This window comes from Equus quagga, chromosome 4 (assembly GCF_021613505.1).
Source record: "Equus quagga isolate Etosha38 chromosome 4, UCLA_HA_Equagga_1.0, whole genome shotgun sequence".
In the NCBI taxonomy this organism is placed as follows: Eukaryota; Metazoa; Chordata; class Mammalia; order Perissodactyla; family Equidae; genus Equus; species Equus quagga.
In genome coordinates, this window is record NC_060270.1 from 120,397,687 (window position 1) to 120,413,470 (window position 15,784).

Below are 15,784 nucleotides of genomic sequence, written 5' to 3' on the forward strand. Positions count from 1 at the left end.
GTGAAAAGCATATTACGAAAATCAAATATACTTATTGAATGCAAATGCAGGCTCACTTACTGATTGCTCTACATCTGAACATATATGTTCTAACTCTTACCTTTCTGAACTGAAGTATAAATAAAAAATATAGTTTACTAATTTGCTAATGCACTTGGTAAAATAAATACATAAACCAAATCTCAAGAACAAGGGGGATAAGTGGAGGCCTTATATTTTAACTCACATGGATATTTAATATTAGCCAATCTTTCTCAAATACACAAGAAACATAATTAAATGCAAATGAAGTATATATGTAAATACTCTATTGCCTGTTATGTCAAGGCTGAATTACATTAAAATAAATATGTATATTTCTATCTTTAAGACTTAGCAACACATCCCCATCAACAGTTAAAAATGAATCAATTTCTGAATTTGTCTTGGTACTCTTAGCACAGGGAAGATGATGTGTAAGTATATAAGTATATTGTAAACTTAAGGCCAAAATGATTGTCACTTTAAAAAGTACATTTTGTTCTGATTTTTCTTGTTCTTACAAAATAAATCTAGCTTTGCAAATAAAATTGTAACACTAAGAAACATTCAAAAGAATATTTCAATCATTTCTGAGAGACTAGATTTTATGTCTATGTTTTATGTGGCTTTTATTACAAGCACATATCATCCTTATCTGATTTTACATGTATTTATTAATACTAAAATCATTGCTATCAAATTCAAATTGCCTAAGGCATTTATTTCTTAAAAACAATTTCATGGTGATTTTTTGGTAAAAGTTTTAGTTAAGGTAGGGTTTTGGCAGCAATGCTGTTTCTATGGCAACTCATAATTCCAGTGTAGTTCCTTCAATGCAATATTCAAAGTGAACAATTCTCATTGAGAACACATTTAATGAAATTTTAGGCTTTTCATTTCAAATGACTCTCTCCATTAAAATGATTTGTTTGCAATATTTTCAAGCTGCATTGTGTTAAAAAGATTTGGACAGAAACTAAGTTTACCAACAATTTTATGAGTCATTCATATTCCAAGATATCAAAGTCCGAGTTGGACAACATCTAACACGGAAGAGTTGCACAATTTGAAAACATCTAAAGATCAGTTTGATTGTAATAAGAGTTTTTAAACTACCCTGCTGTGTGTTGATATTAAGAAACAATTGAACCATACAAAAATGCAAAGATATTTTAGAAAATTGCTGAAATTCCAGGACAGAAGATTTTATTAGTAACTAAGGAATACTTTGGTAGTATAATAGGTTACAGGGCAAAAAAAAAACCCAAAACAAGAGATTACTTGGCCTTGGGGATCTATATTATGTTGTGTTAAATATGTTTCTGCATCTGTTTGAAAATGAAAAATAATATTTTGAAGATTTTTATTAATACTAATGAGTAATTATTAATTTATTAATACTAAAGTAGAAATTTCTCATTGACTTCTTACAATCTAATCATTTTTATAATAAATGGTTTTTATGAAACAATGGCTTAATGAGCTACTGAGAGAGAGACAGAGCAGGAAGAAATTTTTTAAAAAAGAGAGAGAGAAATGAGAAAAGGAAGACCAGAGAGGAGAGAGAACTAGCAGTCTAAAGACTTAGACGACTTCACTACTTTCAGTCATCTCCGAAATCAGTTCATTGCTTTAAATCATCTTAATGTATACTGTATAGAGAAAAAGCTTAAAGAACAGTATTAGTGAATTATCACAAATTCGCTGGCCTTTCCTTAGAATGGGAAGTCAATCCACACTAGTAAAAGACTAGGTTATACTGAATTGTACTGCGAACAAACTTTTGAGATTTTCAGAGAGTTTGTTTATTTCTTTGGCTATTACGATCACCATGATTTAAATAAGACTATCACTATTTCATATATATCAGATCACAGCAGAAATAATTAACATTAATAATGCCCTGGTGAAAAGACTTATGAGAAATTTGAATGTTTGCATAAAATATCTCTTAATGTTTTCTTATGTTGAAATAACTCAAATTAAAAGACAAAAGTAGACAATAATATTGCTTTCAAATTCATATTAAACACACAGTAACCACTCAAGACACCTTCTCCAAAGAAAAGCTGTAGGAGTCTTTAACATGTTTCTGTGCTATCTGTGAGCTTTTCAAAACTCTTGGCATTTGAAGAGATGATAAATATTTATATCACAAAGATTACGCTTTTCGATAGTGCCTCATAGTAATGCTTTATTCAAAGTCTCAACAATACTATAATCTCTAGTGTAAGAATACGTTATAACGGTATCCATTTTGTGCTTTCCAAATTGTTTTGGATGGAGTCTGGAAGAAACTAGCTTTATTAGTGTTTTATCTAAGTAATGTTAGGTTCTGAAGCCAGGTACATGAGTGTTACTGTAGATATTCAATAAGAACATGATTGCCTTTTAACCTGGTTTCCAACACAGACATAGATGAATCTTGTCAATTTGCTATTTTCTTGCTTAATTTGAGGGGTGACTTTAAGGATTTGTGACTATGTTTTGCAGAAGAAAGAGCATGCATTAGGGGAGATTGTGGTCACTAGATGGCCCGCCCCCAGTGGCCGTTTGCAGATTCCCCAGAGGACTTATCAGGAGAGACTCCTTTGTTTCTCCAGCTCCGCCTGCCAAGCCCCTTAGCTTTATAAAATCCCCCTGCTTTTGCTCTGGGTAAGACAGATTGGGGCTGAACCCATGCTTCCACCTCCTCATCATGGCCAACTCAAATGGAGCCTTTTTCCAACTCGAAGCACTGTGTCTCAGTGTTTGACTTGCTGCATATCAGGCACAGGAATTCGAGATTAACAAATTCGGTATCAGTTCCAGACTTGATTTTAATTTAAATTGCTCTATTATGCATTTCAAAGACATCTCCATTGAGTTAAGCACATGCCTTAAAGAAATAAATTGACTGTTATCAGTAGATCATAAAATATATTAGATTTTCAAGGCATTAGGCCCCACTGATGCCTGAGCTGTAGAATTCTAGATGAGGGGAGACAGAGGTGGGATAGGCGGTGGGCATCCCTTTCACTGTGATAAGTAGGGTTGCAGTTCTCACCTCTAGTGGATTGACATTTGTTGGTTGCCTCTCAACCATTTCTCAGCCACCTTCCCTTTTCCTCACAAATGCTTGAATTTCCCAGCTCTGTGTTTTGGGTGTTTACGACTCAATACTTCCACATTCAGAGTTATCTTTTCAAGGACAGATCCAATGGTGTCACCTTTTCATGTAAATCCTTTAGTGGCTTCCTTGTGCTTTTATATTCATGGGAAGCTAAGGACATCCTGATCCTAACCTTCCTTTCCAAACTCATCTCCCTCAACTCAGCTCCCCCCTCCCTCAAAGACATCTAATCAATCACCATTTCTTAACTCTATGTTACATTTTCATACCCCCAGTCCCTTGCTCATCATACTTTTCCATCTGAGTGCTTTCTAAATTCTTAATATGCTTCCAGGACCTCCTCTTTGAAGTTTGGTCTTACCTAATCAGAATTAATCTCTCCTCCTTTTGTTATCCTGCAGTGATGTTTTTCATCCCTCATTTTCTCCATTTCCTAATCACCATGATATTTTTTTCATGTGGTATCATCTCTCTGTCTCCTCAAGCACATTGTTCCGATTATATCATAATATTTATTGCGCTGTATTGTAGTGTGCATCTGCATCCATATTTTGCTGTTTTCCTAACACACTATGAGTTTCTTGGCAGCACAGATGTTGAATTAATAGCTAATATTTATTGAGGGCCTACTAACTGCCAGGCATAATTTTAAGCACTTAACATGCATAAACCCATTTGATCCTCATAACAACCCTAGCAGGTTGGATGATTATCCTCCCAGTGTTAAAGACGGAAACTAAGGCAGAGAGAAGTTAAGCAATTTCCTCAAGTTTTTGTTTCTTGCTATTGGAAGAGACAGTTTAAATTCAGGCCATCTGACTCCATAACCTTTATTCTGAACCAATTCGTCATACTGCCTTTTGTTCTTTCATTCTTTTCTCTTTTTCCTCTTTTTTCTTTTTTCTTTTTGCCTTTTCAGTGCCTATTATAGTTCTCAACAGGTAGTTGAGGATGTTTCTTGAGCAAATTAATTAACATTGTTTGAACACCCATGAGTAGGTCTTAGAAAAAGGTAGGCACAGCATCTTCCCAAACAAATTCTTAAAAAGTTTAATAAATCTAAGTTAAATTATACATAAACAGTTCTGTTTCCTTAGTTTGAAATGATGATAACCAGAATCCATTTGAAGCAAAATTTAAGTATACTCTTTCAGAGCACACTAACTCATTTAACTGAATTTTTTTTAAAAAAAGGCAAAACAAAAATGAGCATGTTAAAATTTGTAATAAATAATGGTAATAAACCGCTCCATCCTACACTTGAAGGGTTTTATTGAGCGACTTTATAACGTAAAACTGCTCTTGGCGATGACAAATTTACAAGCTTTCAGCTGACTCGTCAATGATTAATATAAATGACTTTTCAGTTTGAAATCAGTTTCTGGGTCCAAGGATTAGATGCCTAAGTTTATATCTGTACTGATACATTTCCCTCAGTTTGAAACATCATTTTTATGCATCAGAAAGGTTATTGATGTCATTTTAACAAAGTATTTTTTTGTTTGAGATCCATGTCAGTATAATAATTGAGTAGTCAAAATCTGTACGGGATTGTATCTCACAAACACACTTTATGCTGCTGAGAATAAAGCTCCCAGCAGTCAAGAAAAGCAACAGGGAAAAGGTTACAGAAGGCATTTTCCCATGAGCTTTTATTCCCTGCATTCATAAACCTTCCTGTCTGAGGAAACTCAGATGGTCACGCCACACCAAAAATTACCCAGCAAAGAAGGGTAGGCTTATCCTGAGACTGCCAAACAATATGTTTATTTAGCTTTGTTTCTTGAAGATGGCCCAATGCTTTTATACCGTTCAAGCCCCGAATTCCTAACTTCTATAGAGTCTTCAAAATGGAACCCAGATACCACCAAGAAAGTGCTACAGAAGTTTCAATGTATCGATTCTCTTCCTCACAGGAATTAGCATATGAAACCTACAGTTTGAAAAGGAGTGACACTGGACTCTTTTCCTTCCTGATCACATCTACTCTAGACACTGACTTTGCCACTGGGAATTCAACACAGATATCACTTCTGGAGAAGACATGATGAATTACTATAACATTTCCTAGTGCACATTTGTTTGTGACTAAATCTTAGATTTCATTATCTGACATGCAAGAATTGCTGTATTTTACGTTTTAAAATATTAGCTTCTTTATCATGAAGTTTTAAATTTGTATAATCCCATCCATCACTCACAGAGAGTGAGGCAATAGGATTTGGCAGGTATCCTAGCTTTGTCTAATTTGGTTTAGAAGCTAACTATAGTACACTTTGTGAGGCACTGTGGGGGCAGCTGAAAGACCTTACTAGAACACTCTCTGAATTGCAAGACCTAACAGGGATAGAAGGACCCATTATTTTTATTGTTTGTCTCAGTACGAAGCAGTTTTTTTCTAACTTAAGGTTGATTTAACCATCAGGCACAGTGGGCACAGTGCCTAGGGCCATGATATATTTAGAGACCCATGGAAAATGTTCTAATTTTAATTTCCTTTAAAATATGAAAAAAGTGAATACGATAGTAATGCATATATCATCAATCTCGTTTGGATTTATTTACATTTTTTTCTATGGTGAAAAGGGCCCATGAAGGCAAAAGGGCCGATGGTTCAAGAAAGTCATAATGCAGCCCTGAACTTAGTTGATCTTTTGCTGAGTGGATTCTTGACAAGATTCAAAATATTACTGTGGTTCTGAGAGAAAGTTCCTTAGACTAATAAAAAGTCCTGGGTCCACAACTTGTGAGTTTTGTCAATTGGACAAATCACTGAATCTTCTCTATCCTCAGGTTCTTTATCCACAAACAGGAGTAATAATAATAATGTATTTGTCACTCTCCTAGGTACCTTAGGAGTCTTAATCCATTTAGTCCTACAAGAACTTAGAAAGGGTTGAGCTGAAGAGGCCGACACTGCAATCACCATTGTACACCCGCCTAAACTGAGGACCAGAGGGCTGACCTGATTCCCCAAGTACCCACAATTAGACGCTGGCAGAGCCAACTCTCAGTCCAATCTGATTTGAACACCTGCTCTCTTTCCAGAGACACTATGAGGATCAGTAGACAAAGGAAGTGATTTCTAAACACCTAAGCATCATTCAAATGTAAAGTACTTAATTGCAAATGATGACATTTGCTTTGCTAACATTTTTTTCCCTGAAGCATTTTTTGATCCAAATGAGAGCTGTATGTAAATGAAACTACTTGTTTGTCACCTAGATTTTATTGAAACTTATGAAATGGTAGCATAAATCTAAATATTGGGAGGATAAGGAAAATACAAGAACTGTCAGGTTTCCTTTAATCTATAGACACAGATATGCAGTTCAGTCTTATATATGTGTGCATATATACCTATATTATTTTAGTCATACACATGTATAGATTATGAGGAAATTACTGGTAAATTATTAAATCAAATTAACGTTTAAATTGTTTAAAAGACAGTTGGGTCCTTTAAAAAACAAATTAATTCAGCAGAAAACACAGCCGTTTCAGAAGCAAAACGTTTAGGAGCCATACCACCCTTTTCTTCATATGCAAACCTGAGCTGGAAAAGGGAAGTCAGGCTCTAACACGGAGAAGACAAGAGACCTAAAGTTCTTACGACCTTTCACAGCTCCTGCTTTTCCCCAAGCACCAAATTCTCCAGCTGAGAAGGTAGCAGTAGCTAACCCATCTCTCAAGCAAAAGGAACAGTTTCAATTGCACGTGAGAATAAATAACACAGAACAGAGCCCTGGAATGTTAGTGATCGAAAGGATGCTGTTTAATATCTGTTCTCTCCTCACTTTATGAAAGAAAAAAACTGAAACCAGGCTGGTGAAATGGTTTGAGCATACTAGTGGCAGAATCTGTTTGCTAATCTGGTACTTCCTTCATAATAACAAGAGAAGTGTGATGAGATGAACATGTATTCATTCTACAAATCAAGCCAGAAGACCAAAGAAATGACAGTTTAGAGACTTACTAGTTAAAGAAGGAAGCCCCCAGGCCTTTGTGTGGGGTAAACGTATGCAGTCTTAGGAAGAATTATTGGAAACATAGTGGTGTCAGCAGTGGCATAACCGTGTCATACTAAGACAGAAATAGGTGGTAAAAACACTCAACAACAATAGGTGATCACAAGAATAAAGGTGACCAATTGTCTCGCTTTGTACAGGATTGAGAGGGTTCCTGAGACACAGGATTTCCAGTGCTAAAACTGAGAATATGCCAGGCAAACCAGAACAAGATGCCAAAGGTGTTGCTTTTCTTTAAATAGTAAATTTATGTTTTTATTTTCCTTTTATTTTCAAATTTGCCTGTAGAGAACATGGTTGTTAATATTTAATAACCATACAGATACATGCATATACAACCCTATACAGAACACATGGAAGAAAACAAGATAAAAATCCCTACTTCAAAGACATTATGTTCTAATTGGAGAAGAGAGACAGAAAATAAACACAATAAATAAATGAACAATGTAATATGCTACAAAATTCTAAGCATTATTGAACAAAATAGAACAGAAGAGGATTGATCCAGGGCAAGAAGTTTAAGTAGGATGTTCGGGGAGAAGCTCACTAAGAAGGTGACATTTGAATGCAGAGTCGAGGGAGGGAAAAGAGTGAGGCTGGTGGATTATTGGGGAGAAGTGTGTTCCTGCAGAGGAACAACACATACGAAGACTCTAGCAAAGAGCAAGCTTTATGTGTCTGAGGAAGAGTGATGGTCCAGTGTGGGAACAGAGTAGGATGAGATGAAGCCAGAAAGGAAATTCAGATTCTCGCAGCCCATTTAAGTGCAGCATGCAACGCTGTGGAGGCAAAGAGCTGAAGTGCTAAAGACATTTAAAACAACATTAACCATGGAGTGGTTTTATCAGGAGGGATTAGAAACTAATGCCTCTAGAGACTAACAAGGTAATGATCTCACTAAAAGATGTTTACCATGAACTACAGATACAAGATCTGAGAGGTTTAGAGCTCTGATGAGCATGTGTAGGCATTATATGATACACACATCTCATGTGAGGAGAAAGAGAGTCAGCACACTTTATGTTTAAAAATGAACATAGATAAATTACTTTGGAAAATAACTATTCTATACATCACTTTATATTTGCTAATAATTTGCTTTTTATCTGAATGAGGCAACACAGATGTTAATTACACTGATATTAATAAAGAAAACTAACTGTGTTTCACAAATATGTGTGAATTTCATCAGTCTTACATTTCATAACAGGGAGCTAAGCTTGGGGAAAACATTTCTGATATAACAAGTGAAATGACTAAAGAGTCAGCACACAACTTCCAGAACTGAAGTGTAAGCCAAAAGGTATTCTACAGATGTGTATGGTGTTAGCCAGTATTTGGTATGTGACAGTGGTGATAATGAAGAGCTAGAAATACTACTGATCTATTTAGAAATGGAGATGTGATCTAATCCTCAGCAGCTCTCTAAATAACTGAGGATCTCCTCCTCCACTTCTTACACCATCCCCCTTCCTATTTGGACTGTTGTCGTGTACTATTAATCAATCTAGTCTTGCTCCTCTCCATTCCTCTCTTCCAAAGTTATTTTTCCAATTGCAAACATGATCTCATGATCGTGCAGTTCTGTTACTTAAAATTCTTCAGGCCCTCTTCGTCAACTTCAGAAGAAATTCTAGTCTTCATTTCATAACACGAAAACCATTCATAATCAGATTTGATAGGTCTCATTTCCTGATAATTCTCCATGTGGAATCCACATCTGTTTTTCCTTTTGTGCCCTCAATAATGCTATTGCTTCCATCTACAACTAGTGTGTTGCTCCTACCATTGTCCCAAATATTTCCTCACCTCCATTAATTCTTGCTCAATCATCAACTCCTCAATGAAGCTTTCCTTTACAGTTCCTCCCCATCCAACTCATCTTCTCTTTCTCCAAAGCAGACCCCATTAAAAGAGTTATCATGTTGGATTTTAACAGATGCCTTACTTCTCTGCCTTCCCTACCAAGCTGAATTATTTGAGCACCAGAGTGGAGACATTCATCTTTACATCACTAGCTCTTAGGAGAGTGTCAGGCATCCAAGTAATTCTTGTTAGAAAGATGGAAGAATGTATAGTTTGATGAATGAATAAAATAATGACTATGATTTTGGGCAACTTTATTTAAACCACAGCTTTTCATCTATGAAGTTATTTCTATTTTGCTATCATTCACTTTAAACATGAACTGTGATTTTCAGCAAATTTCCACCACTGGCATTTTTATCAGGGGTAAATGCCTATCTTACAGGGTTTGAAATAAGAAGCTTACATATTATCTGCATTTCCTATAGCAATTTTTTTCAACTCCCAGTGATGTTGCAATCCTGCATTTTAAAATTTCATTTATAATTATGGAATTACTAACCAAACCTAAATATTAAATAATAAAGTAAATAAGCTTATGCAGCATTGAATTTCAGATTCTTTTATTAGCACACCTGGAAGATCTTTGCCATAAAAGATCTCACACAAAATATGCCAAATAGTAAAAATAGAAATTATAGCTATTCAGGTTGAAGCTGAAATGGAAACACTCAGCCTTTCACACTTATTTTCCTCTCCTACTTTCCTCCTGTGGGTCTGCAATGTATGTTTGCCATATTATTTAAGAATATTCAATTCTGCTATGTAGAAAACAAGAAAACAAAATGGGATGGGTGAAACTCACAATGAGTATTAAGTACATATAGTGAACAAGCAATTGGTTTCTGGCAATTGGTTTCTGAGACATAGGTAAAATTCATAAGAAGTGTTATATATAGATAGAAAGTAAATTAGCAAGTTGTGAGATATGGAGATCTACCTTATAGATAAAATAAATGGAATATATAATAAAAAAATGAATGGAATGAACAGGAGTATTACTTATAGATGGAAAAAGAAATACCAAGTCACAAGACAAATCACGGCACTTCCAGGTTGAAAGGTACATCACCACTAAGTCAGCTACCCATTTGTGACATGCATCATGGTCCTATTTTGGTCCCATGTATGATCTGCCTCACGTGCGCAGAGAAAAGGCAAGGCTATTCAGCAGGTCATATGAAAGTGACAGCAATTAGCCAGGTTCTGCCCCTAAATACCTCTAATAGAACAACAATGTGTTGGCTCCAGGTGCCTTCCTTTCCTGAGATCTCTTTTTCAAGGTAACTTGTACCACATCTTCAATAAGAAAGGCTGATGGTAGAGGCATATGACCATAGGAACAGGACATATGAAGGGTGTGCAATACAGGTCTCAAGTAAGGCGGTCCTTTGGAGTCTTCTTGTCCCCATCCCAAGTACATTAACCTATCCCCAACTCTTTCCCCTTGCTTCTCGCTGTGTGTTTTCGTTTAATTCAATAAACCTTATGATTCAAGCACCTTAGTTTGGGTCTGTGAGTCTTTCTGTTCTTTGACTCCTAGGACTGTCTACCAGTTAATATGCTTAGAGGCTACCATTGCCTCAATGTAATTTCCCACATGACAGGCGCCCCTGAGACTGTTATCTGTTTAGAAAACGATTATAATGCAATCTTACAAATCAATAAGTATTAGTCTACTTTTGTAAGCCTTTTCCTCATCTTAACTCTTATCAATCATGGTTTAATCTAACATGGCTTTTATAGCATTCCCAGACTATATAAGAACACTTTCATTTTAAAAAACATACTCCGCATTCTTTTCTAGGAATCTTATTCCTTACAGGAAGTACTAGTATATAGCTCTGACGTTTCATGACATGGCATCAAAATACATCCAACTTTTCTCTTAGCATTCAACGCTGTCTCTCTCATTTATGTTAAAATTAATATTCTATTAAGGTTGTACAATACAAGGAGATATTTTAATTTTCATTCTTCCTGATGAAGAAGTTTTAAGATTTTAAAATAAAACAATTTTTAGGTTACCCTTAAAATATATAATATACTTTTGCAACACTATAAACATAAAATAGACTCCTAGTGTGTTGGCAGACATTATATTAGGTTGAAGCACATGAAATTTACATTTTTATAAATCTAAAACAGCCAAATATTGTCACTTTTACATAATTCAAATTAATAATTTTTCAACATCTGATTGAAAACTTCTAATATTTCTATTGGTTCTTAAGGCAATTTCTTCCATTATTGGACGATTTTAGCTTATGGAAAGTTCTTCCTAATTTTAAGTAAAAATCTATATCACCATAACTTCAGTTTATGAGTAGGGTATTTATATTCTTTATCATGCAAACCAGAACACTTTTGAGAGTGAAATAGGACATGGCAATTATGGAGGGACAGCAGGTGTAAACTGAGACAATGCCAAGTAAATAAGCAGGTACAATTATCCTATGTGTGGGTCACAATGAATATATATGATTCTTTCTTTACAAGCTATTCTTTACAATAACTGATGATTTCTACTATAGCTGTTTTTCTTGTCTTCATGAAATTAAAAATGACTCCGTTTCTTTAGATCATTCCTTTGCTGGCATGACTTTGAACCCTATACATTTAACTTAGCTTAGTAAAAATATATTAAATATGAATTATAAAGCAAAGAGAAGCAAATAAAACTAAATCTTTTAAACTAAGGCTTCTCAATCACAAAATGGACAAATTATAAAACTAATAGTAATGCTAGTCCCTAAGTTAATTCCTGGTTGTAAATCACTGGCTTCTCATGTGCTCTCTTTCCTTCTTCCCCTTCACCCTACATTCTTCTGCTTACCTCCCTTATCTTTTACCAGCGTCCTGAGCTTGCTTGGACAGAATTAATATTGTTTAGTCTTGTCTTTGTTTCTCAACATTAAATATGTGCTGACTCGTCCTAAAATCCTTTTGATTGAATATAGATACCAATATCTACTTGCTAGCACCCTTGCATAGACATCTATTCCTCATTTTGTATTGTCCTCTATGTAATTGAACTCAATCCAGGAGATGAAAGAAGTGCATGGAAGTTATTACAGGGCGTTGTACCCAGTAGACACTCAGTAAGTCAGTGGTTCTCACTTCTGCTATTTGCCGCACTCTTCCTAGGTGTGGAGCCAAATGCTGAAACATGTTAAAGTGGCTGCAATGGCAGAAATTTGCCTCCTAAGTACTGAGAGATGTTCATCTAGCAATAAACAGTTATATTCAGTGACACGCTGTTGAAAGGCGATGATGTGAATTCTGAGAAACTGTGATTACTTTTTTAGGAATAGACACTATGAGAAATTCCTCTACTGGAGCAGTTTTGAAAATTAATTATTCCTTCTGTGTTCAGTGCTATTTTGACTTTTTAAAATCCCTTCAAGGGTGACTCCAAAACTTCTAGTTTTACAGAGTTTGCCTCAAACATAAAAAGTTTGAAATCTACTGTAGTAAATTTTTATTTACAGAGTGGTGATTGACCAATATAAGTAAAGATGAGAAAAAGAGAGAAAATGAGGGGTGTGTTTCCTATGTGCCTTTATGGGTGAGGTTACATTTCTGTTAGTGCTGAATCTAAAATCATATTGATCCATTGCCTATGATTTGCCTGTTGCTTCTCTTAAAATTTATTACATAACCTTAAAAACCCTAAACTAATTACCTCTAATCTCCTTCCCAGCATTAACTTAATAATCTGTTAGTCTTACATTTTAAAAATAAATCAAGTATTAACAGAATTTTTTAAAGTACTATGATGATAGTGAGGAATATGAACACTAAGACGTTGGGAGATCAGTTCACATTGAGACATGTTATTTTATTTTTGTTTTTTTTTTTTTGAGGAAGATTAGCCCTGAGCTAACTACTGCCAATCCTCCTCTTTTTACTGAGGAAGACAGGCCCTGAGCTAACATCCATGCCCATCTTCCTCTACTTTACACGTGGGACGCCTACCACAGCATGGCTTTTGCCAAGCAGTGCCATGTGCACACCCGGAATCCGAACCGGCAAACCCTGGGCCACCGAGAAGTGGAATGTGCGAACTTAACCACTGCACCACCGGGCCAGCCCCCAAGACATTTTAAATATGAGAAGCTGATCTGTTCATGTAGAGCTTTATTTTGGGACATTATCTTCCCCTTTAATAGAACACCATTTCCTCAAACTCCATGGGTTACTATAGTATCCTGCTTATATTTGCTTCTGCCAATGTTCTTGAGTCCATTAATGTTCAATTGTTTTGACTAGTAGACTTGGCAGTCTTGGCTAATGTGGGATGAAGAGAGCAGGTTCTTGAGCAATCAGAGTGGTCCAGAAATAAGCAGAGTAAAGCATCATTGTCACAAGCTCATATTAAATCATCATAGGCTTTATCACTATGACAAGATAACTGTAGACCTGAAAAAACACCATAAACATAAAAGCAAGTTTCAAGTACTTGTTGGCCATCTTTCTTCAAATTATTGCTGGTCACTATGGCAAAAAAAATAGCCTGCTTCTTTTCTTCAAAAAATTTAGTGGTTTATAAAATTTACAAGTTGGAAAAAAACAAACCTGTTTTATTGATTTTTTTGATTTGGAAATCACATGGAAAAGATGAAAAAAATGTATATGCCAGCTGAGAGTAAATAGTAAGGCTCTTTAAGATACAAGACATATCTATTGATTTATATTATTAATCCTTTTAACTATTTTGTCTCCTATGATTAGACTCACATGTGAAATAACTTGCTCCCTTGTTCACATTAAACATTGGAAAGAACACTAATAAATTTAAAATTCTTGTGGTGAAAAACTGTTTTTCCAAGAAAATCAGTGAAGTGGAATTAAAGAATGTTCCTGTGTCCTGGGTACTTAACTTCTTGATAGAAGATTCCTGACAAATTAATTTAGCAGAGCCAATTCAGGTGTGAAACTGCATGTGGTGGAGACACTAGCATTTATGAGTTAGTCAGGATGAGTTTTAAAAGTCCAATTAGGGTCCCACCTGGTGGTTCGGTGGTTAAGTACGCACGTTCCACTTCGGCAGACTGGGGGTCGCTGGTTAAGATCCGGGGTGCAGACATGGCACAGCTTGGCAAGCCATGCTATGGTAGGCATCCCACATATAAACTCGAGGAAGATGGGCATGGATATTAGTTCACGGCCAGTCTTCCTCAGCAGAAAGAGGAAGATTGGCAGCAGATGTTAGCTCAGGGCTAATCTTCCTCAAAAAAAAAAATCCAATTAATCTTTAATACCGTAAAATTTAATTGAAAAAAATAAAGGATACTTTGCCATGAACAAATGCCATAGTACATAATAAAAAAGTTACATCTGATTTCTTCAGGATTCTGTTTTGTATTTGAAAGTAAACTTGAAAATATCTGTCATTTTTATTTCTTCTCTTTTTATCATGGAAAACTTAAAACATACACAAAAGTAGAGGAGTTCGTATAATGGACTCCCATGCACCCACCACTCAGCCTTAATTATCAACAGTTTGCCAGTATTTTACCTGTCTCCACCTCATTTATATTCGCAAGAGTATTTTCAGGCAAATCTCACATTTAATATCACTTCACCTGTTTACCCTTTAGCATGTACCATTAACAGGTAACACGTTTTTTTATGACATTTCCAAATACCATTATCACATTTTACAATATTACTAATAATTCCTTAATATCATCAAATACCTAGTTCATGTTCAAATTTTATGATTATCTTATACATACTTTTTCAGTTTGTTGTTTAAATCAAGAGCAGCTCCAGCACCCCCTCCCAACAAACAGACCAGGCATTGTATTTGGTTATATGTCTAGTAAGTCTCTTTTAATCTACAGTGGTCCCCATCCCCACTCCTTTTTATTCATGTCACTTATTTGTGGAAGAAATCATGTCATTTGTCCTACAAAATTCTCACATTTCAGATTTAGCTGATTTTCTCTTTCTTTTCCTTTTTGTCACCTCCTTTTTACAGAAAACTGTACTGAGGCTAAGAGATTAAATGACTCATCTGTAGTTGTATGATTGAATAATAGAAGCATTAAGACTGGAACTCAGATTCTCTGCTGTTGGATCTAGAGCCTTATTACAGTATGAGGAAGAGGGAGAGCAAGAAGTTTGGGGACTGACAACTTGGGCTAGGTGCCCAATTCTATTTATCAGCTGAGTGACCTTAGGCCTGTTACTCAAACTCTCTGAGCCTCATTTTCCACATTTGAAAAAAGAACATAAATTCCTTTCCTGCCCATAAAATGCTCATTAAATGGTATCTGATTTTATGTTGTTATCTCAAGCTGTATTATTTGTCCCTTTGGAAAAGATCATGTTGGTTTTGATCTAAAATAGTAGCATACTTTGATTCTTCTATAGGCCTGGTGATAGGGAATTAGAATTGGATAAGGAATTGTTTAAATAGTCCCCAAATCTTTTGAATGTCAAATCAAGCAGGAACCACTGTCTATTAACTTTGGTTCTTTCCTCATCTTTCTATCCCAGATTTGATCCATCTTAGCAAGGCTGATTTTGTAGGATGTATGGTATTCCTCCCTAATTCTGCATTCTGTCTCTCTCTACCCTAATCTACATCCCCAAAAGGCACCTAGCTCAGGCACCTAACTCAGTGATTCCATTTTCTCCTTTCACAACCCAAAATAATGTACATGATTATTAAGCTAATCTCCTTGATACACTATTTTTATACAACAGTTTCTTATCACACATTTAGTAATTGTTTCATTTCATT

At 35.4% G+C, this 15,784-nt stretch overlaps 1 protein-coding gene across 2 annotated transcripts in view; it reads right to left on the reverse strand.

Moving 5' to 3' along the window:
* PDE1A (phosphodiesterase 1A) overlaps nt 1-15,784 on the reverse strand; it is a 252,201-nt gene that overhangs the window by 193,972 nt on the left and 42,445 nt on the right. The gene's annotated exons all lie outside the window — the stretch shown is intronic.